This window comes from Bufo gargarizans, chromosome 5 (assembly GCF_014858855.1).
Source record: "Bufo gargarizans isolate SCDJY-AF-19 chromosome 5, ASM1485885v1, whole genome shotgun sequence".
In the NCBI taxonomy this organism is placed as follows: Eukaryota; Metazoa; Chordata; class Amphibia; order Anura; family Bufonidae; genus Bufo; species Bufo gargarizans.
In genome coordinates this window covers 117,483,200-117,504,737 of record NC_058084.1, presented here as the reverse complement: position 1 = coordinate 117,504,737, position 21,538 = coordinate 117,483,200, and the positions used below count along the sequence as shown (strand labels likewise).

The following is a 21,538-nucleotide window of genomic DNA, read 5'->3' as shown; positions in this document are numbered from 1 at the left end:
TCCCATAGCAGAGATTCAGGCTTCATGTCAGCAGAGAATCAGTCTTCATGTCATAGCAGAGAATCAGGCTTCACGTCAGCCAAAACTGGAACAGTCCATTGTCAGATATTTAGGCCCCGGCACCCAGACAGAGGAGAGAGGTCCCATAACAGAGATTCAGGCCTCATTTCAGCAGAGAATCAGTCTTCATGTCATAGCAGAGAATCAGGCTTCACGTCAGCCAAAACTGGAACAGTCCATTGTCATATATTTAGACCCCGCCACCCAGACAGAGGAGAGAGGTCCCATAACAGAGATTCAGGCTTCATGTCAGCAGAGAATCAGTCTTCATGTCATAGCAGAGAATCAGGCTGCACGTCAGCCAAAACTGGAACAGTCCATTGTCAGATATTTAGGCCCCGGCACCCAGACAAAGGAGAGAGGTCCCATAGCAGAGATTCAGGCTTCATGTCATAGCAGACAATTATGCTTCACGTCACCCAACACTGGAACAGGCCACTGTCAGATAATTTTAGGCCCTGGCACCCAGACAGAGGAGAGGTTCATTCAACTTTGGGTTGCCCCGCAATATAATGGTAAAATTAAAATAAAAATAGGATTGAATGAGGAAGTGCCCTGGAGTACAATAATATATGGTTAAGGGGATGTAGTTAATGTCTAATCTGCACAAGGGATGGACAGGTCCTGTGGGATCCATGCCTGGTTCATTTTTATGAACGTCAGCTTGTCCACATTGGCTATAGACAGGCGGCTGCGTTTGTCTGTAAGACGCCTCCTGCCGTTCTGAATACACGTTCAGACAAAACGCTGGCCGCCGGGCAGGTCAGAACCTCCAAGGCATAAAAGGCTAGCTCTGGCCACGTGGACAATTTGGAGACCCAGAAGTTGAATGTGGCCGAACTATCAGTCATTACGTGGAGGGGTGTGCACACGTACTGTTCCACCATGTTAGTGAAATGTTGCCTCCTGCTAATACGTTCCATATCAGGTGGTGGTGCAGTTAGCTGTGGCGTTTTGACAAAACTTTTCCACATCTCTGCCATGCTAACCCTGCCCTCAGAGGAGCTGGCCGTAACACAGCTGCGTTGGCGACCTCTTGCTCCTCCTCTGCCTTGGGCTTCCACTTGTTCCCCTGCGACATTTGGGAATGCTCTCAGTATCGCGTCTACCAATGTGCGCTTGTACTCACACATCTTCCTATCACGCTCCAGTGCAGGAAGTAAGGTGGGCACATTGTCTTTGTACCGTGGACCCAGCAGAGTGGCAACCCAGTAGTCCGCACACGTTAAAATGTGGGCAACTCTGCTGTCGTTGCGCAGGCACTGCAGCATGTAGTCGCTCATGTGTGCCAGGCTGCCCAGAGGTAAGGACAAGCTGTCCTCTGTGGGAGGCGTATCGTCATCGTCCTGCATTTCCCCCCAGCCACGCACCAGTGATGGGCCCGAGCTGCATTGGGTGCCACCCCGCTGTGAACATGCTTCATCCTCATCCTCCTACACCTCCTCCTTATCCCCGTCCTCCTCGTCCTCCAGTAGTGGGCCCTGGCTGGCCACATTTGTACCTGGCGTCTGCTGTTGCAAAAAACCTCCCTCTGAGTCACTTCGAAGAGTCTGGCCTGAAAGTTCTAAAAATGACCCCTCTTCCTCCTCTTCCTCCTCCTGGGCCACCTCCTCTTCCATCATCGCCCTAAGTGTTTTCTCAAGGAGACATAGAAGTGGTATTGTAACGCTGATAACGGCGTCATCGCCACTGGCCATGTTGGCGGAGTACTCAAAACAGCGCAACAGGGCACACAGGTCTCGCATGGAGGCCCAGGATTGGTGGTGATGTGCTGTTCCGCAGTGCGACTGACCCGTGCGTGCTGCAGCTGAAACTCCACTATGGCCTGCTGCTGCTCGCACAGTCTGTCCAGCATGTGCAAGGTGGAGTTCCACCTGGTGGGTACGTCACATATGAGGCGGTGAGTGGGAAGCCCGAAGTTACGCTGTAGCGCAGACAGGCGAGCAGCGGCAGGATGTGAACGCCGGAAGCGCGAACAGACGGCCCGCACTTTATGCAGCAGCTCTGACATGTCGGGGTAGTTGTGAATGAACTTCTGCACCACCAAATTCAGCACATGCGCCAGGCAAGGGATGTGCGTCAAACCGGCTATTCCCAGAGCTGCAACGAGATTTCGCCCATTATCGCACACCACCAGGCTGGGCTTGAGGCTCACCGGCAGCAACCACTCGTCGGTCTGTTGTTCTATACCCCGCCACAACTCCTGTGCGGTGTGGGGCCTGTCTCCCAAACATATGAGTTTCAGAATGGCCTGCTGATGTTTACCCCAGGCTGTGCTGAAGTTGGTGGTGAAGGTGTGTGGCTGACTGGATGAGCAGGTGGAAGAAGAGGAGGAGGAAGCCGAGTAGGTGGAGGAGGCAACAGGAGGCAAAGAATGTTGCTCTGCGATCCTTGGAGGCGAAAGGACGTGCGCCAAACAACTCTCCGCCTGGGGCCCAGCCGCCACTACATTTACCCAGTGTGCAGTTAGGGAGATATAGCGTCCCTGGCCGTGCTTACTGGTCCATGTATCTGTGGTTAGGTGGACCTTGCCACAGATGGCGTTGCGCAGTGCACACTTGATTTTATCGGATACTTGGTTGTGCAGGGAAGGCACGGCTCTCTTGGAGAAGTAGTGGCGGCTGGGAACAACATACTGTGGGACAGCAAGCGACATGAGCTGTTTGAAGCTGTCTGTGTCCACCAGCCTGAATGACAGCATTTCATAGGCCAGTAGTTTAGAAATGCTGGCATTCAGGGCCAGGGATCGAGGGTGGCTAGGTGAGAATTTATACTTTCTCTCAAATGTTTGTGAGATGGAGAGCTGAACGCTGCTGTGTGACATGGTTGAGATGCTTGGTGACGGAGGTGGTGGTGTTGGTGGTACATCCCCTGTTTGCTGGGCGGCAGGTGCCAATGTTCCTCCAGAGGCAGAGGAAGAGGCCGAGGCGGCAGCAGCAGAAGAGGCCAAGGCGGCAGCAGCAGAAGAGGCCGAGGCGGCAACAGCAGAAGAGGTAGCAGGGGGAGCCTGAGTGACTTCCTTGTTTTTAAGGTGTTTACTCCACTGCAGTTCATGCTTTGCATGCAGGTGCCTGGTCATGCAGGTTGTGCTAAGGTTCAGAACGTTAATGCCTCGCTTCAGGCTCTGATGGCACAGCGTGCAAACCACTCGGGTCTTTTCGTCAGCACATTGTTTGAAGAAGTGCCATGCCAGGGAACTCCTTGAAGCTGCCTTTGGGGTGCTCGGTCCCAGATGGCGGCGGTCAGTAGCAGGCGGAGTCTCTTGGTGGCGTGTGTTCTGCTTTTGCCCACTGCTCCCTCTTTTGCTATGCTGTTGGCTCGGTCTCACCACTGCCTCTTCCTCCGAACTGTGAATGTCAGTGGCACAACCTTCATTCCATGTGGCGTCTAGGACCTCATCGTCCCCTGCATCGTCTTCCACCCAGTCTTTCTCCCTGACCTCCTGTTCAGTCTGCACACTGCAGAAAGACGCAGCAGTTGGCACCTGTGTTTCGTCATCATCAGAGACGTGCTGAGGTGGTATTCCCATGTCCTCATCATCAGGAAACATAAGTGGTTGTGCGTCAGTGCATTCTATGTCTTCCACCGCTGGGGAAGGGCTAGGTGGATGCCCTTGGGAAACCCTGCCAGCAGAGTCTTCATACAGCATAAGTGACTGCTGCATAACTTGAGGCTCAGACAGTTTCCCTGATATGCATGGGGGTGATGTGACAGACTGATGGGCTTGGTTTTCAGGCGCCATCTGTGTGCTTTCTGCAGGAGACTGGGTGGGAGATAATGTGAATGTGCTGGATCCACTGTCGGCCACCCAATTGACTAATGCCTGTACCTGCTCAGGCCTTACCATCCTTAGAACGGCATTGTGCCCCACCAAATATCGCTGTAAATTCTGGCGGCTACTGGGACCTGAGGTAGTTGGTTCACTCGGACGTGTGGCTGTGGCAGAACGGCCACGTCCTCTCCCAGCACCAGAGGGTCCACTAACACCACCACGACCATGTCCACGTCCGCGTCCCTTACTAGATGTTTTCCTCATTGTTACTGTTCACCACAATAAGAAAAAAATTATTTGGCCCAATGTATTGAATTCTAATTCAGGCCTTTTTTTACAGACACCTAACACTAACTGGCTATCTATTTAGGTACCGTACTACACTAATACAGGCACAGCAGTAACGACAGATTTAGCTAAATATAAATTGTAGGCCTAGTATTTAGGCGCTGGATGACAGGTATACGTTTACGGACAGAATTAGACTTGGAAATGCACTGTAGCGTGTGAAGTTATTGAGGATGACACTATCCGCACCTTCAATCTAATATACCCTTTTATGGATAGATTTAAAGTTGGCCTGATACAGCAGAAACCACTGATTCAGAGAATTGCTAAGTTGGGAATTGTATTTTAACCCAGAACAAAAACTGTGCTTTGGCAGACACTAAATGAATTGACCAGCCTCAGCAATAAACACAGATTTAGCTGAATATATATTGTAGGCCTATTATTTAGGCACTGGATGACAGGTATACGTTTACGGACAGAATTAGACTTGGAAATGCACGGTAGCGTGTGAAGTTATTGAGGATGAACCTATTCGCACCTTCAATCTAATATACCCTTTTATGGATAGATTTAAAGTTGGCCTGATACAGCAGAAACCACTGATTTAGGGAATTGCTAAGTTGGGAATTGTATTTCAACCCAGAACAAAAACTGTGCTTTGGCGGACACTAAATAAATTCACCAGCCACAGCAATAAACACAGATTTAGCTGAATATAAATTGTAGGCCTAGTATTTAGGCGCTGGATGACAGGTATACGTTTACGGACAGAATTAGACTTGGAAATGCACGGTAGCGTATGAAGTTATTGAGAATGACCCTATCCGCACCTTCAATCTAATATACCCTTTCATGGATAGATTTAAAGTTAGCCTGATACAGCAGAAACCACTGATTTAATTGCTAAGTTGGGAATTGTATTTCAACCCAGAACAAAAATATATCCTTTGCCAGACAGCAGACAGTATTACAATTGGCTAGCCACAGCTGAAACACCAGATTTAGGGTACTGCTATTTTGGCAATTGTATTTCACCCCTCAATAAAATAGCAAGCGCAGCCAAGCCCCTGATGTAGGATATAGCAAAAAAATAACCACACTATTGATGGTTAAATGGACTTGGTGGCAGCTTGTGCTGGCGCACCACAAGACACAAAATGGCCGCCGATCACCCCAGAAAAAGTGACATAAAAACGCTCTGGGCAGCCTAAAAACAGTGAGCAATTAAATAACAGCAGTTCAATGATCCACAGCTGTAGATCGATCACTGAATTAAGTGTTTTTGCTGAGTTAATCACTGCCTAATCTCGCCCTCACAGTCGCAGCTGCATCCTCTCCCTACACTGATCAGAGCAGAGTGACGTGAGGCGCTACGTGACTCCAGCTTAAATAGAGGCTGGGTCACATGCTGCACTGGCCAATCACAGCCATGCTAATAGTAGGCATGGCTGTGATGGCCTCTTGGGGCAAATAGTATGACGCTTGTTGATTGGCTGCTTTGCAGCCTTTCAAAAAGCGCCAAGAAAGCGACGAACACCGAACCCGAACCCAGACTTTTACGAAAATGTTCGGGTTCGGGTCCGTGTCACGGACACCCCAAAATTCGGTACGAACCCGAACTATACAGTTCGGGTTCGCTCATCCCTAGTCCTGGCCAATGTTCGTCAATCACTACTATCTATTCACAGAAGTAAGTCAACTTTGGTGGCGGTCACAAGGGTCTAACACCAGCTGGGTTACATTTGATGTCGCTATTACATATAGCATTGTGAAATGAGGTCTCAGCAGCTGCATGTGGCCTACAGATGCCGGAGAGAGCTGTGTACAACTAAACAAGCCAGCAAATTCACTTAAAATTCAGGACATTTACCAATTGTTCCTACAGACAATAAACCCACAAAAACAAATGGTCAAATGTGAATGATAATAAAAATAAATAATTCATAGAGTATCTACAGAGTGAATCAAGATTTAATGTGTACTCCACAATACAAAATAATGGCATGAAAGTGGTTACCAATCCTTTTTCAAGCCCATGAAAAGACAGCCGTGTTCCAAACAATCACAATTTATTTGCTTTGAACTGACAGAGTAGGAAAAAGAAATCTATAGAGTCAATCACATATTTGTACGTCAACAAACATGCAGGACAATCTGTCGTTGATTACTTATGCGTTCAATATATTCGGCCTGGCGGGTTACTTTTATTGCATAAAAATACAATATAGTTGCCTCAGACATGTTAAGGCTTCTATCATCTGTGGATAAATAGCACATTTAATGGCACAAAGAAGAGTAATCTGTTTATTGGCTTAGGGTTCTTTGGAAAAATAGGCAATTTTAGCTATATGATTACATTTATCTATAGACGATCCTGCTAACACCACATAACATGACAGAAGCGCTGGCTGCTCATAGACCTGTTAAGCGTGATCTCTATTACTAGAGCAATTGGATTTAAAAACTCGTGGTGATAAAAAAAGAAAAGGTTTCAAGAGCATCTCAGCTGAATACATAGTTATAGATAAAGAAATATCTCAAGAGCTGAGCTTTAACCTGAGCACTTCTCCAGAGGTTCAAATACTACTTGTCGCCTGTCCATAATGCCCTTAGTTATTGTCTATCCTGATTCCAAAGGTATGTATACCATAATGACATCTAATGCTGCTGCAATTATGCCCTATAGAGGGGAGGGCAGCTCAGGGTGGTCCAGTCAAATCCAAATCTTTTGCCATTCGGTTCAGACAAATCATTTAAAATGGCAGCCACCATTTTGCAGGTCAGAAGACAGAGACAGAAGGCATCTGCCACCAAAAAGGGATAATTTACGGACCATGTTTTAATTTAAATAGAAAATCCGACAGTGTAGTACAGGCTGTTTGTTACTAGCGAGTGCCACCAGTTTACCCAATATATGTCACGGTCACTCTGACATCACTAATGCTGTCTTGGTGATAAAGAACTTGAAAAGGGCTGGAAACAGTCTTAGAAGACCTCGGAATGCCATACATGACTTTTCACGGCAACACAGGCACTTTCAAATTGGGTCAATTCGGGTCATTTATATGTACCCGAATTAAATCTGACAACCAATTCATTAGAATCTTACCTAAAATGAGTATCAAAAAAATCACTCAACTCTAGTGAGAACCTGTCCATGTCCAACAAGGCTTCAAGAATCAAGGAAAGGTATGGGGACCAAGCAAGCACCAGGTTCTTCTGCCCTAGTTGTAGAGGTAGAGGTAGTGTTAGCCAGTAGCGGTAGGAAGCCCCATTATAATCTTTACTATGGGACTGGCTCAGCTCTATTATTATAACAATAATTAGGGTTAAGTAAATCAAAGTATGCTAAGTGGACTTCAATCCAAATTTCAGGGAAAATTTCCTCGGGCTTGTGGTAACGAATCAATTTTCTTTATACCACAGAAGTTTGCTTCTCTAAGGCCATAGGCAGTGGAATAGCAATAGTATTTGCAAAGATGCATTTTAACCTGTCTCTTGTATTAGGGGAAGAAATTGAACCCCCCTCTACATCTCCACCGAATAAGCTCACTATATAAATACATTCTTAAAGGGGTTAGCCACTCCAGAAGAATATTTCTGAAATGACAATACAGTGCAAGCTGTGACAGAATAATGTCACCTGAACTCCTGGTAGAAGGTCCCCTATTTGCTCATCCGTTGAGTATGAACTGCAAAGATCATGTCACACAGGCTGGCTTATCCCTGGTAAGCATCTTGGTGGCAGTCATGTGGTTTACACGCAGGATCACTTTCACACTGGCGTTTGGCTTTCCGTTTGTAAGATCCATTCAGGGCTCTCACAAGCGGTCCAAAACGGATCAGTTTTGCCCTAATGCATTCTGAATGGAAAAGGATCCGCTCAGAATGCCTCAGTTTGCCTCTGTTCCATCTCCATTCTGCTTTGGAGGCGGACACAAAAACGCTGCTTGCAGCGTTTTGGTGTCCGTCTGACGAAACTGAGCCAAACGTTCTGACACACAATGCAAGTCAATGGGTACGGATCAGTTTTCACTGACACAATCTGGCACAATAGAAAACGGATCTGTCCTCCATTGACTTTCAATGGTGTTCAAGACGGATCCGTCTTGGCTATGTTAAAGAAAATACAAATGGATCAGTGAAACACAGCAATGTGCCTTCGGACTTACTTTGCCATGCAAGGCTATTGCATCCTTTTCTGAGCATGCACTGAATCTGTTGCTGTCCAGTCCCAGTGCAGAAAAGGATGCAGCAGCCTTGGACGGCCAAATAAACAGTCAGGTGAATAATCCACATAGTCACCACCATTTTGGTTTCCGGAGACACTGCGTCGCTGCGATTTTTCTATGGGCAGTGGATGAGCAGCCAAGGGAAATCCTACCAGGAGTTTAGCTGACATGAATAGATGCTGTAGCTTTATCCTGCCACAGCATGCACTGTATTACCATTTCAGAAATATTCTTCTGGAGTGGCCAACCCCTTTAACTCTTTAGTGACCATTCTCAGTTTTTTGGTGGCAGTTGGAGCAGGTCTTTTGATGTCACTGCTATACCAGCAACAGTGTATTTGTTCTTTGATGTTTCTCGTCTAACACACTAACGTCCATCAGTTTGGTGAAACAGAAAAAGGAGTCACATCAGAGAAAGGAAACCTTTGTGAATCAGTGGAGGTCCAATTCTAATACTGCTGGGAAAATTTGTTTCTGAAATGCAACTTTTCTAGGACAAGTGCTGTGACCGTCTATCTGCTTTGCTACCCTGTACACAGTAAAGTCCATGGAACTGTTATTTTAGATATACCACTGGTATCTCCCTGGTTCATTTTGGCAGTGAACTGCTCCAATGTAGTACAACGGTCAATCTTGGTGCCCCTTTCTAGATGAAGTTCACCTCTTACATGTCATGACAAAAGGTAGGGAAAAGCCCAGCACTGTACTCGAACTGCACTACTGTCCCTACCTACTTGCATGATCCACCCTAAAAGGTGGCTCACAGCTTGACAATATTCTCTAACTTGACTAAGTTCGGGCCCTAAACCTAATGGGGGTAAAAGCATACTCATACAGAAAGCTGTTAAAACCAATCAAACCAGTACCAGATCAGAATCCAAATCAAAACCTAAGTCAAATACACAGCAGAGTGAAACCAGGAGATAACATCAAAAACAAAGCCAACAGGCAAGGTGAGGTCAAAAACTAGAAGATTCTAATACAATACCAAACAGTGTCTAATATCAAGCAAGGTCAAATAACAAGCAAAGTCAATACCTGGAGGTCACGTATGAGGCAAAATCAGTATTCAGAAGCAATTTCAGAAAAACAGGCAAAAGGTCAGCGATCCAGAACCAACACAAAGCTAGCTAGTAAGGCAGGAATACCAATCAAAGGCAACTGTGCCCAGTAGCTGCCTGTTTAAATAGCCTGCTCTCAGGAAACATGTGACATCGGTGCCAAGCCTGATTGGTTCAACATCCCTGCTCCCTGATAGCTCGATCAGCCTGATGCAGGCAGCGTGGGAGTAGAGATTGGTAATTACGTGACATTTTATCAATGGCATGTGGTGCAGTTTCCACGTCACTTATTCGCACTGGTGACATTTGTCCACTCAGGATGCACTTTCACCACACCAGCATGCAAACAGTTCATAAACTGTGCAGTTTCAGAAATAGCTCCCCTTGGCCCAAAAGCCAATAATCATCCCTTTCTGCAACTCTGATAAATCGCCCGTTTTATCCATGACAGCAATAAGCGATATTTGTGCAGACAGCCTATTGCACACCTTATACACCCACCAAGACAGCTTACCACACTTGACTTCCTTCATGAGCTACTGCCGACGTCGAAAGTCGGAAGTGGTCATAATAATGTGACTCGACTGTAGCTCAGCTGCCGAGCTGTCAATGAGATCCACTGTCATCTACTTAACAGTGCAATTCAATACTTTAATATTAATCCTTACAGTGTAATGGTAATGGAAAATCAATGTGCTTCAAAGGGATCCACTATACAGTACATGCATTGTTTTAGGATTGTTTAGCATTGTTTAGCACATCAGCTGCTTTATCAGCATACCGTGGGTCAAGATGAAAAAGCTGAACATGAACTTTAACTGATCTATTATAAAACATTACGATGATGCCTTCATATTAAAAGGGGTTGTCCAGATTCAGAGCTGAACCCGGACATATCCCCATCTTTATCCCTCCAGCCCCTCTGATATGAGCATCGGAGCATTTCATGCCCTGATGCACTCCTTTGCCCTGCGCAGGGCAAATCGTTTTTTGGAGATCCAGTGATGTACCGAGCTCTCCATGGGGACTGCTAGGCAGAGGCTTCCGCCTAGCAGTGAGCCCGGTGACATCATCAGCACTAATGGGCGGGTTTTAGCACTTCCCTGGTCTTTAAAACAGCTAGGGCAGCACTAAAGCCCGTCCATGAGAGTCAGTGATGTCACTGGATGGGTGGACGTCACCAGTTGCTGAGTGGAAGCCTCCGCCTAGCAGTGTGCCAATGTAAACAAAAAAAGAAGATGGGCATATGTCCGGGTTCAGCTCTGAATCTGGACAAGCCCTTTAATGAAAATCACTGATACAGAAGTTTCACATCAAGTTGTCACTTACAGTATGACTACAAATGAGTGAATTGATTCTTACAAATCAATTTGTCTAATCAAGCAGAGTTCTCCCCGAAGTTGAGGACGCTCCTCCTGCCACTTGATTGACTCTGCTTCGGCTACTGGAGTAGCGACTGGGTATGTGACCCTGCTTATCTGGGTAGCAGTATATGAACACTCACTGTTCTGCAAGCTGAAGCAGAGCTTCTGCACTTGTGCTGCAACTCAGGCCAGTGCCACAGGCGTGATTTTGTCAATGCCATCCGAGATGTCTGGCCCTGTCAATCGAGAGATAGGGGGAGCATCCTCAGCTTTTGAGACACCTCATAGCAGATGTAGAACTTTGGTTGATGAGATGAATAGATTAGCTCAGGCATGCTCAACCTGCGGCCCTCCAGCTGTTGCAAAACTACAACTCCCATCATTCCCTGACAGCCTACAGCTATCATCCTACAGAAGGCCATCATGGGAGTTGTAGTTCTACAACAGCTGGAGGGCCACAGGTTGAGCATGCCTGGATTAGCTCAACTCCAAGGGCATTGCTATAGTGGTAGCAGGAGAAACATCCTGCAAGTTGATCCAGAGGAAGGCAACATATGACATACTGTATATATGTGTAGGAAATGGACGGAGCATCTGGCAGGTCTAGTGTGAGAGAGCTATCTTGACTAGCCGCAGCAGTGGGGGTTGCATGAGGGGAGAGGGTTGCTGGGGGAACCCCTTCCAAAAGTTTTCTGTGGGCCCAGTCATTTCTAATTATGCCACTGCTCATCTCTTCTCATGTTCTAAAAGTTCCACTTGCAATAGTGATCATAATTTCTACATACTGTATGCTGGAGAGGTTTCATACCTTCAGTTGTTTAGGGTAATCGCAAGTTTATGAGATGTTTATGTCTAACACATCCAAACATATAATTAATATATGTGTTGATGACTTACCTTTTTGGAATCCCCACTTCTTCGAGCTTTTTCACTCGAGAATCCAGTTTAATTCAGCAATAGTTTGACTCAACTCCCCAAATAACCTGCAAAAAAATTACAACTTAAAATTATTTATGGTCCTGTTCAATAAAGATATACTTGTAAATGAGGTACAGCATGATGTTATCAACACCTATGGAAAGAGATATGATCAGCTGCTCAGAGTACGTATCTCACATACTACAGCGTACAATAAAAAAGGTACAGCAGTCTGTAAAAATTATATTCAGAACCTTTGGTTTTAAAAGGACATTTCTGCCAGAAAGAGCTATTTTTTAAACTCAATATTCATAGAAATCTTTTCTTATTTTTTATTTTTATTTATTCTTAGATTTTTGGGGCTGTTTTCATTGCGGCAGTACTATATCACTAAAAATTAAATTCAAAATATTGTCCTTTTGCAGAAGTCAGCACAAATGATAAGATCAGCTATATAGATAAGTAATCCATTGTCAGTTTACAACAGCTGTGAGGTAAAGCTATCTGCTAGCATAATAGTAGATTGGTAGAAGTGGGATAACACTATGACAGATCCATTGTAGATAAAGATGCCCCAGGGTATGCTGTGATTTTCCATCTGATACTTAAGGTTGAGTTTTTTTGCTTACAGCTCTCTAATTAGTCTGGTTTATGGGGTCTCATTTATGTATTTATTTTGAGTTTCCCATATGGGCATTATTTTTTGGCCATGTCCTTATTTGTGATATATTAGGGTCCAGCGCTTGAACCTCATCCTGTAGCTACGCACTTAGGTGATGATCACAGGTAGTATTACTTTCTAGGGTTTATATATCACATAACCCCTTCCTTTCTGTGAATCACCACATTGCGTATTTTATACATGCCCTACATGTGCTCCATCTTGTGGTGGGTTATAGAGACACCGGCCGGGGGACTGCGGCATCTGGAGTTTTTCTGCTGACTCTTTAAATTTCTTTTTTGTTATCCCTAATATTCTAATTATCATGTATTGTCTATTATTATGAAATAAAATATATATTTTTATATATTGGGCATCAATTTGTTGTTTGTTGAACGACACTTTAGGTTTATATAGTTGGTTTTCTTGCTTTCCCTCGACTATTATCTTATAAATGAGGCCTCTTTCTTGTTTGGTTCTAGATAAAGATGCCCACAGAAGAGCATTGTACTTATCAGTATAACGTGTGATGCTTTGATTGAGTCATTCATTTCTTGCCACTCTGGTCATAGTGGATGGTCTGACTGAAAAAGACAGGCTATTTGCCATACTAAAAGTACAAACAATGGAGTTAATCATCCAGGACAGAAAGTAGCATACATGGAATGACAAAAAGTATGTCCTGAAAACCATCCACCCTTTTCTTGTTAAATAAATTACATAGAATATTCACATATAGGTTGTTAACATCTTCACACCATATCAAGAGAACAGAATCAGATTTTTTTTTATTAAGTGGGTTTTAAGAGGTTACACATTGATGTGATTACTGGAGGTGCAAACTGGTAAAGCAGCATGAATTGATGCCATTGCAATACCCCAGACCTAGGATACTACAATTGTAAATAGTTGTGTATTATAATGTTATGTATTTTATTGTATGTTTCTGGCAGTTTGTTCCAACAAGGAATGGCTGACAAAGTGTCACGGAAGGTGTACAGGAAACTAAAAGACACAAAATGAAGATCCAAAACTAAGGAACAAAAGGGAGAGCCCTGCATCAGACCTGGCTCTCTCCCTAACTGCTCAGCCTATGCGAAAATCCCAATGGTAGATGATCGCATATCCTCGTACCTCGACTGTATAACACCTGAACACCCTACAATAGTGAGGGGACACGACCACCGGCTCCCTACACTTGATACGGAGGGAGTCAGGGTCACCTGGGATCCAGCAAACAGGAAAACACAAATGAATGAACAAAACTTATCTGTAGAAGACTCAGAAGTAGGATTAGCATGCACACACTCCAGGAAGTAATATAAACCGCAAAGTGATGCAGTATGGGCAGGGATTTAAAGGGATGCAATCAGTGCAACTACATGACAGCTGAGAGAGGCTAACGAGATGAGAAAATGAAAGCAAAACAAATGGAACCTCAAGGAGGAGGTTCTGAAGGACGTCTGTCAGAGCTTCTCAGATGTCTGGTGGTGACACAAAGGTTGGCTGATCACCCTGTTGTTCCTCTCTTGGTGGGAATGGGCTGGTAATTCTTCCTTCCAGGAGGGGAAGTTCCTTTCCAAGGACAGAGTAGAGAGGAAGCTCAAGTCATGGCTCCTGCTACTGTTTCTGATTCCCTAGAGAGATCTATCATTCATCTTCCTCAGGTAAAGTCTTGAGATGCTAGACAGCAGAGTTAACTGCTATGACCAATATTTAAGACACTCCAGAAATGTGAGGGATTACAGGCAAGACACCCATCACCCAGAACATTACTAATAGAGATGAGCTTTGTTTGGTGGTAAAAGCAGAATTGCATTATGGATTCCGTTATCAAAGACCATAACGCAATTCTATAATGGAATGCATAATGGAATGCCTTTAGAGGCATTCCGTTATTCATTTCGTCATAATAGAAGTCTATGGTCTGCATTACAGATCCATCTCATTTCCGTTATGCAAGAGAGGACTCCCCTGCATAACTGAAATGGGACGGATCCGTTATGCAGCCCATAGACTTCTATTATGACGGAATGAATAACGTAATGCCTATAAACGCATTCCGTCATAGAATTGCGTTATGGTCCGTGGTAACGGAATCCATAATGCAATTCTGCTTTTACCACCAAACAAACCGTGAACCAATTTCACAAGTACCACCTAAGTGCTAAATTGCCTCCATCCAACCTGCCTCCACAATCTCTGCTGGTGTCAGAGAAGATTTGCACTTAAAGTCTTCTGCTAATGAATGTATTTGAAGTTCTATGTTGCACTCAGCAAAAGGACTGTTATGTTTAATTCTGGTCTCATTGTTCAATACTACATTTCCACTGCACCAACCCCCAGGGAACGAGTACACTATAACCCAACACTTCATCAGGGCCACTACCACTCTCATCCTCTCCACCATATCCTCCAGGTCTCACTGCACCACTGCATATGAAAAAGCGAATTAAGGTAGGCACAATCACTCAAAGCCTGCTCCCCCTCAGCAACACCTCTGAATTTAGCAGTGAATAGAAATGAGTAAATTCAGAAGAATTAAAACATGGCGGCCCACATTGTCAAATCTAGTTTTTCAGAAATCTTCTGTGCCTAGATCGCCGAAAGGGTGTGGCTTATACAAAATTAAGGTGGCTTTGTGGTAAAGGGAGTGTGGCCTAAAATTTTACATTTTGCAAAAAAAATTGCACCAGAATTCTGGCGTAAAATTATGTTGCAAACAAAGTCAACAAGCAGTTGGCCGGGTTAGATGAAAGTGTCTAACCATACACCAGATTTATCATCCAGCCTGAGCCCCTGTGATAAATCGGGGGCAGGTCTAGACAGTCAGTCTAAGCTTACGCCATCTACAAGATTAGTACATCTGCCTCATTGTATTCATAATTTATTATAATACGGAAATTCTTCCTGGCTTGGTCATTAAAAATGCTTGACTTAGACTTCAAAATATTCCAGACATGGTAGTTCTTACCACATCTTTGAGAACTGTAGGTACATTTTTTTCCATGTTCTACCTAATTATAATAAAATATGCTATAAATAGAGTTAATTTCCCCAACTAGCATCCATCCGGGATCCATAGTGCATAGTTCTTTTACTTAAGCAAGTATCTGAGGTACATAAAATATTATAGGTCTGAAGAGGAAATTACCAAGAGGGCAACATTATGACATCAGGCTATATTCAGAATACTGAGCATTGAGCTGAATTGGCTTCCTTTACCTTTTTTATATTCAGAATACACAGCAGAGCATTCATATGCGGTGCACATATACAGTGTTTGTATAGCGTTCTTTGGCATCCTTATGTCCAGTAATATCTGGGAATGGTAATAAATAATTCCACAATGTTTCCGAATTCAGCTTTTGTCATTTGTACATTGCCACATAACATACAAAATATGAATCCGTTGTGAATTTATCTCAGTTAAATATTTGGTTCTTTACAATGAGAGCACATTTCCGATATTTTCAGTGCAACAAGAGGAAAGGAAACAATTGTGGTTCTCTGTCGGAACCTGGCGCTGATGAAAGCTTCAAGAATGGAATGAATTTCCATAATCCTTACATTTGAAATCTTGCCATAAGAAGGAATATTCGATTTGCTGTGCATTATTTTAATTTAATGAATGATGAGATGGTTTTCCTGTGGAGGGTACGGATTCGGTGCAGATTTATGCTGCACTAATTCCTGCATGCCAACTTTCTACAAAAGCTTTTCGTAAGAGACTTAGAGTGGGTCATATTTAGAAAAGATTAATATTGTATTGCCTATTGTTGAGGTCATAATACACCTATGTTACTTGCTGAATAGCTGAAATCTTTTCCTAGGTAGTGGGCACGTCTAAGCTGGAAAATGTATGGCTAACATTTCATTAGTTAAAATGCATTTACAAGGCTTAAAACGAGCTATACTCTTATATATTACACTAAGCCTTCATCTGCGGGATTGTATATCCAATCCCATGTGCAGTAATAACAAGATTAATGTAATGCTTCGGATTATACTTTACCATTTATTTCTTTAAAAGTTTTGTTTCACTTTGTTGAATTGACAACAAAGGACTATTTTTCTTAAAGGACCAGGCAATTTTAAATTTTTGCGTTTTCATTTTTCACTCCCCATCTTCCCAGAGTCATAACTTTTTTTTATTTTTCCATTCACATAGCCATATAAGGGCTTTTTTTTGGGCTTTTTATTAACACCATTTATAGTTGCATACAATGTAGTGGGTAGCAGGAAAAAAAATCCAAATGGGATGGAATTGGAGAAAAAAACTATTCTGTCACAGTTTTTTTTTTTTTTTTACAGTGTTCATTGTGCAGTAAAAGTGACCTGTTACCTTCCATTTACCAGGTCAGTAAGATTGCAATGATACCAGACTTGTATAGTTTTTCTTGTGTTTTAAATAGTGGAAAAAAAATAGAAACCTTGAATTTTTATTTTATTTTTTCATCACCATATTCTGACTACCATAAATGTTATGTAGCATACGGAGCTGTTTGAGGAGTCATTTTTAAAGGGCGATCTGTACTTTTTTAATGATACAATTTTAAATATTTTGAAGTGCATGCAACTTTTTGGTCGCTTTTTATAAAAAAATAAAACTTGGTGAGTATACTGTATGTGATAAATATTGTTATATTTTAATAATATTACCCATGATGTGTATTTTTTTTATTGGTTAAAGGGAGTCTGTCACCTACCTGACCAGTTTTAAACAGATCACATTGTTCAGTGGGGCACAAAGACATGACACAGATGTTACCCGTGTTTAGTTCTTCAGAGGCTTCAAATCGCCCAAAAAGTTTTTATCATATGCTAATGAGCCGTCGCAAGTGCCCAGGGGGCGGAGAGTTTTCTGAAAGTGCCCAAGTTCCTCCGCCTCCCTCGTGCCTAACTCCGCCCCTCAGTAAGCTCAGACCAGCCCTGTGGCTCTGTGACATCATATTTTCCTATAGGCTGTTTGCGCATCACTGCCGGTCCCGGGCATGTGCAGTGTTCTGCCCACTGTGGGCAGAGGGACAGGGATATGGAGTGCGCATGCACCACTTACTGGCGTAAAAATTGGCGCATGCGCACTGCATATCTCTGTGCCTCTGACCACAGTGGGCAGAACAGTGCGCATGCCCGGGCCCGGCAGTGATGCGGAAACAGCCTATAGGGAAATGTGATGTCACAGAGCCACAGGGCTGGCCTGAGCTTACTGAGGGGCGGAGTTAGGCGCGAGTGAGGCGGGGGAACTTGGGCACTTTCAGAAAACTCTCCGCCCCTGGTCACTTGCAACGGCTCATTAGCATATGATGAAAACAACTTTTTAGACAATTTGAAGCATCAGAAGAACTAAACACGGGTAACATCTGTGTCATGCCTTTGTGCCCCACTGAATAATGTCACCTGTTTGAAACCGGTCAGGGAGGTGACAGACTCCCTTTAAGTATTTTTATTTTGAGGAACGAGGAGTAATTAGAACTTTTTATTTTTTTTATTTTTCGGTTAGCCTGGGTGATCTTATCCATGATTTCCAGTATGGGAGAAGGTGGGAATTATCGCGACTGAGTCAGACAGTTTCTACCAATACCTACAGATACGACATGACCTTCAGATAATTATGCTCCCCTGACCCGGTGCATGGTACCACCCTGTTCAGTTCTTCTTTTGTAACCGTACACGTTCCGTGAAAGGCCTCTCACGGATGGGGACCCATTCACTTGATGTTCTATTTTTTTATGGTGCAGACGGATCACAGACCCATTCAAGTTGAATGTGTCTTGATCCGTCCAGAACGCTGCACGGATGTGGCCTGTGATTGCTGGGTGGGTGATCAAGAAATAGGGAGAACCCCTTCTCCCTGTCCAGCAGCTCAGATGCTGTGGGCATTGCTGAACGCATCGGCACCTGCTGTGAACTGAATTATGGCTGTCAGCTGTATAACACAGCCAGGACCTTCTGTGTATGGAGTGGGTTCAACTTATGAAATCACTCCATAGACCCCGGTGCACCTGTGATGCTCATGTTGAGGTGTGAAGGGGTTAAAGAGAGGTGTGGAGGGGTTCAAGAGAGATAATAGCCAAGACAATGATCTGATACTATGTAATGTAAAATTATGGGGTGAAGAAGTGTTTAGGGGGTTCATAATTTAGCCAAAGCAAAGAAACTCAAAGATATGGTCTCACCCAAAAATTGCCGTTCCCTGTCGTTCCACCTGCTACTTACAAAAAAATGCACTTTGTGATGAAGTAATTCATCTCTAATCGCTGTTAAAGCATTCAGAAAGCTATTTTTTTTTGTTATTCTGATTTAGCCTGAAAGCTGATGACATAGGAAAGCATTGCTCTAAAAAGATTTGATGAAAAAGAAAAAACACAAATGAAGTTACTTGCCCTAGTAGACAGACAACATAATTTACAATTAAATGTTAAATTGTAGCCGCATAAGCATTGTAAAATATTTGAGTACACAGAGGTTGCAAGGCAACGGTATTTCAGCCAAAAAGAAAGACGAGATCATGGCAAGAAAAAAATATTAAAGAGGTTTTCCAGTTTGCATCAACATCTTTTAAAGGGTCAGTTAACGTTTCAAAAAACCTTTCATATGTCGTGGATCTCTAGAACAAGGGAAGCATGTACATATCATGCTCTCTCTCTCTCTCTGCTGCAGAGCACAGAATCGGGACAAACCTATAGACTTTTTTGGAGCCCATCTTGTGCAGCGAGGAGAGAGAGCGTGATATGCGTGCGTTTCTTAACCCTGATTGTACAGATTGGTGGAGGTCTCACCACTTAGATGTTTAGGTCATGGGTGTGTCAAACAGGGTCAATGATAGTGGAGTGTCTATGTAACTAGCTGGGTGTGTTAGAGGCAGAGCTGGAACTGTGGCAGAAAAAAGAACCGTGCATCATGGGTTTGGTTGGATTGTCTATGTAACTAGCTGGGTGTGTTAGAGGCAGAGCTGGAACTGTGGCAGAAAAAAGAACCGTGCATCATGGGTTTGGTTGGATTGTCTATGTAACTAGCTGGGTGTGTTAGAGGCAGAGCTGGAACTGTGGCAGAAAAAAGAACCGTGCATCATGGGTTTGGTTGGATACAGCAACAGGAAGTGCTACATACAGGATTGAAACAAACCAGAGGGAAGACATATCAGGAGAGTCCAACTTGAAAAAAAGGCATGGGGAAGATGTGCAGGAGATAAGAAACTGCATGAGCATATCTGTTAATTACTATAGTAATCCCAGAAAATCCACTTAGGGTTTCATACCTTGTGAGAGAGTTATGTTTCCAGAGTTTGTATGGTGGTATAAAGAATCCCTATGACAGAGGCTCTACAGAATGCTAAAGAAAGAGTCCTAAAAAGTACTTGTCCCACCGTATAGTGTTTCCATATGGCACTGTGTCACTGACATATATTTTCTCCTGGAAGCAACTTTTGCACCTCCGTTAGCCTAAGGCCTCATGTACACGGCCGTGTTCCGTGGCCGAGAGCGGACCGTGGAAACCCAGCCGGGATTCCTTCTGACAGCATGAGCGCACGGCGTCATTGGTTGCTATTCCAGTGTATTACCGTATTGCGGCGGCAGCAGGGAGCACACGGCGTCATAGCAACCAATGACGCCGTGCGCTCATGCTGTCAGAAGGAATCCCGGCTGGGTTTCCACGGTCCGCTCTCGGCCACGGAACACGGCCGTGTACATGAGGGCTTAGAGAAAGGATCAGGACCAGGTTCCACACTTTAGATCCAAAAGCCATAGATTTTACAGCTGCCTATACAAATGCCTTCCTATTAGTTGCATGAGGTACCAAGCTAGGACCTCTGAGGCTATGTGACAATTGCAAGTTGACTATCACAGTGCATGTCAGGAATGCATCCAGTCAAACTACTATGCATTGCTGTGCTGTTCTATGCCAGCCAGCCAAGTCCCATCTGGTTGACTTGTCAGTCTGATTAGAAGCTGAGCCTATCAGTAGTGATAGACGAATATCTGCCGGGACAGTTCGCGAACGTGAACGCGATCAAATGTTTGCGAACTGCAAGTTCGCGGCGGGTCTCATTCATTTTAATGGCAAGCAAACCTGAAAAACCTGAAATAATTACTAGAAGTGCACAAATAGTCCCACAACATGGACAGTGACATACCAGATGTATTATTCGAGTTTGTGATCTCCATTCATAATTTTCTTCAATGCGAAATATCGTCAATATAATTTTTGTGTATGTGCATGAGCAAATGCACTATAAAGAAAGTATATTGGTATAGAACACCCCGCTTCAATCATTTTTTTTGGTGGGGTGACTGGTATATCTCACCAGTTATAATTATTTTTTCCAATACCGTTTGTCACTGTGTGTAGCAGAGGGAACGCAGCAATACAGTAAACAAATGCTGCAGTACCCAAATGCACTATATAGAAAGTATATTATTGGTATATAACACCCCGCTTCTATCAGGTTTTTTTTGGGGGGGGGCGTCTGGTATATCACACCAGTTTTAATTATTTTTTCTAATTGCGTTTGTCACTCTGTGTAGCTGCAGTATCGCTGCAGAACCGCTCACCACTGCGGCACAATACAAATCCACTATAATATGCTTTCTATGTTAGAAAGTATATTATAAGTGTATTACACCCCTCTGTACTGCACACCTATCGATAGCACATCTATACCAAGTCCTTAAAAGGACTTTTGCGGCCCTATTAGCTAGCGTTTGGTGTCCCTAACAGCCTGTCCCTGCTCCACACAGTACCTCTCCCTACACTGACAAAAGACTGAATGCAAAATGGCAGCCAGGTCAGGTTTATTTATAAGGTAGGGTGTGTGTCCATGTGCTGAAATGTCTCAATTGGCTGTCCTGTACCACTTGATGGATGTGTCATGGGTCAAAGTTCTTCACAATGTAAAAGAATATGGCGAACGTGAATTCTCCATAGGTTTGCATGTTCAGCGAATAGCGAACACGCAAAGTTCGCCGCGGACCGACCTATGAGGCTTCTGACTTTGTGCCCAATCCCAGAGCTAGGCGGGGAATTTAAGACTGCTGATTCCTTTTGACTGGCGTGTAATTTTGTTTGTATCAGAGTTCTGTACTGTGTGATATCTTACTGTTTCTCCTGGTGAATTGACCTCTGGCTTGTTTCTGGATTAACCTGTGGCTGCTGTCCCTGCTTATATTGAATCTCCTG

The 21,538-nt window shown here is 43.9% G+C and overlaps 1 protein-coding gene across 1 annotated transcript in view; it reads right to left on the bottom strand.

Annotated features, from left to right (window-relative positions):
- Positions 1-11,754, bottom strand: part of RALYL (RALY RNA binding protein like) — a 641,777-nt gene extending 630,023 nt beyond the window's left edge. Inside the window, exon 1 of the mRNA XM_044294718.1 lies at positions 11,677-11,754. The gene's annotated coding sequence lies outside the window, so the exon portion shown is untranslated. The remainder of the gene's footprint in view (positions 1-11,676) is intronic.
- Positions 11,755-21,538: the final 9,784 nt, after the last annotated feature.